We start from the raw sequence: 2,771 nt of genomic DNA, 5'->3' as shown, positions 1-2,771 counted from the left end.
GCCCCAGGGCGCCGGGGTCCCCGCAGAGCGGCCGGCTCCGCCTCGCTCGCCTCCCGCCGCCGCCCCTGGCGAGAGGTTGCCAGGCTGAGCCTGCTGCACGCAGAAGCCAAAGCCTTCTTCAGTCCCCTGGGACCCGCGCGCTGTACACCCAAAGGATGCCAGGGATGCCCTCCTTCGGGCTGGGATTAACACCAGATCTTCCCAGTTCAGAGCGTGGCCCGTGCGGAGGAAATGCGGGGCCAAAATTCCCTTAAGACAAACTGCCGGCTCCCCTTCTTAAAGGGGCAGAGACTCCGGTTCAGTCCCCGGGCGCCAGGTCTTCGGAGGAATCTTTATGCTAATGAGTGTATTAGCAATCCGGATGACAGATGCGAACCGGATAGGCGGCGGGGCCGGACGCGGCACCAATCGCAGAACAAGATTAAGGGGAGGTCGGAATGTTTGCTTACCTTTTCACCTCTGAGGAAGTTGGGTCTTTAACCCTGTTCACTGCCAACGTGGCAGAGCGAGCTGTGGGAACGTTTAGTGCCTAAGGTTGCAGGCTGGCAAGGCTCCATTTAATCCAGAAGTTTCATTTTACAGGCGGAGAAACTGAGATCCCGGGAAGGTCACACAGATAGATTTGGGTGCCAGTTCTTAAATCTGGCGGCACCATAACGGTGCCACTTCAGACTGGTAACTAGCCAAAAGTGAGAAAACCCAGGATAAAGGAGTGGCACAGCTTGTGCAGGGTAGCTTTTCCCAGGGTCCATGGCCATGGGAGAGGGCATGCTATCCGTTGTAACCAAAGATCATGCCTGAAAATGAGGTAGCTGCTTCTTGAGGTTTGAGTAGGCGAGCTCCGGGGATGTAGTTTAACCCCAAGATGTGGGTGCCTAAGAGCTGAGAAATTCTCCAAGAAATTGATTTACTTGAACAATACCTCAAATCCATCGGCTGTGTGTACATTATAGACATAGCAGTCTGTTTTTCCGGTTTCCTGTAGAACAGTAGACCTGTTGGGGCAGGCAGCAAGGCCAAGGGCCTGTGGAAGCTGGAGGTCACCCTTAGTCTGAAGGACCAGAGCTGTTACCTGTCTTGTCTGTCTCTCTCCCTTTCTCCCCACCTCCAACAGACTCAGGCCTGTGGCTATAGCCAAAAAATGGCAGAAACAGGAAGCCACCTCAGGCCTCACCATGAAGAGGGGCTCTGTCATCTACACACCAGTGCAGTAGGACTGACTACAAATGTTCCATTGGGATCAAGCTGTTTGCCTCCATTTGGTCAGACAGGACTGTCATCCTCTATGGCCAGTTGAATTTTCTCCCATCCATGTACTAACCAGGACTGACTTTGCTTAGCTTCGGAGATCAGATCTGTGTGCATTCAGAGAGGTATGGCCAAGATGGCCAGTTCAATTTTCGAAATAGCCTTTGTGACGAGCGCCTGCCCCCATAATGTCACCAACTTGTTCTTTTTTTTTTTTTTGGTTTTTCTCTGGTACCGGGAACCAAACTCACAACCTTGCGCTTGCAAGGCAAGCACTTTTGCCGCTGAGCTAAATCCCCAGCCCCACCAACTTGTTCTTACATGAGATCTATTCAAGCATTTAAAGGAAATAATATTAAGGTGGAGGAAGTATCTGGAAATAAGGAGAACACTCAGAAATTGACAGCTGTTTATTGTGGGTATACCTAGACTTACACATATCAAATTACCCTTTAAATCACTGCTCTGCTGCATAAGCACTTAATTGTCCTGCATAGCGAACCCAACAGCAAACCTGAAAGACAAGGACATTCTCATTTTAAGCAACACCTTTCTTCCAACCATGAATCCTCTCCAGCTCCTTCCCTTTCCATTTGTGCTTCTGGGCTGAGAAGGAGGAGCAGCTAGGTCCTGGCAGCTGGCCAGGCCACCTGGGGCAAGAAAGTCCTCTCCAGGATCTGGAAGCTTGTTCCCGGCATATGGGCAGCACATGGGAGAGTTATCTCGGCCTTTTCTGAAGACTTAGGAAGAGAAGTTCTATTTCACAACTTATTTTTTCCATTTCACTTTCAGCAGGCCATGGGGTCAGAGCTGCTTTCCCATGTGATGCCTCTGCTGGGCTATAATTTGCAAGCCAGAATTATTGTAATGCTATAGTATTATGCCAAGAACTTTCAGAGGACTTGTGTATCTGCTCAGCTCCTAAACACTCTATATAATTAGCCCCCCTCAATATCCCTGCAATCTGGTGTTATTCCCAGTTTACAGATGGGGTGGCTAGCTTAAGGTAGTATTTATTTTAAGCAGGCAAGAACCCCATGGATGTTTTACTTTGGGAACATGTAGAGACATACCCTCCAAGACTGAGTCAGAAATAATCATTCTGAAAGGAAACAGAAAAGCTTGCTATGGAAGATGTTGGAGAAGCAATTCTACCCAGTGGTTTGGGGAGCCAGACTTCTAGGAAAAGGATCAGAGTGCTCTAGGGGGTTAGAGCTGGACACACTGTCTTTTCAGAGTTCCAGCCACCCTATTTTACAGCGGGTGAAATGGGAACAGTGAAGGGGAGAGATTGAGTCAAGAGGCACATCTGAGCCTGCCATGGTGGTGCATGCCTATAATCCTAGCACTCTGGGAAGCTGAGGTAGGAGGATTGCACACTCAAGTACAGCCTGAGCAGCAACTAACTTAGTGAGACCCTGTCCCCCTGCAAAAAAAGGTTGGGAATATAGCTCGTTGTGAAGGCCTGAGTTCAATCAATCCCCAGTACAACAAAAATGAAAGAGGCACAACTGAACTGGTAC

This window comes from Chinchilla lanigera, unplaced genomic scaffold, assembly GCF_000276665.1.
Source record: "Chinchilla lanigera isolate Chin_1 unplaced genomic scaffold, ChiLan1.0 scaffold00018, whole genome shotgun sequence".
In the NCBI taxonomy this organism is placed as follows: Eukaryota; Metazoa; Chordata; class Mammalia; order Rodentia; family Chinchillidae; genus Chinchilla; species Chinchilla lanigera.
The sequence above is the reverse complement of the archived record's forward strand: the minus strand, read 5'-3'. Positions refer to the sequence as shown.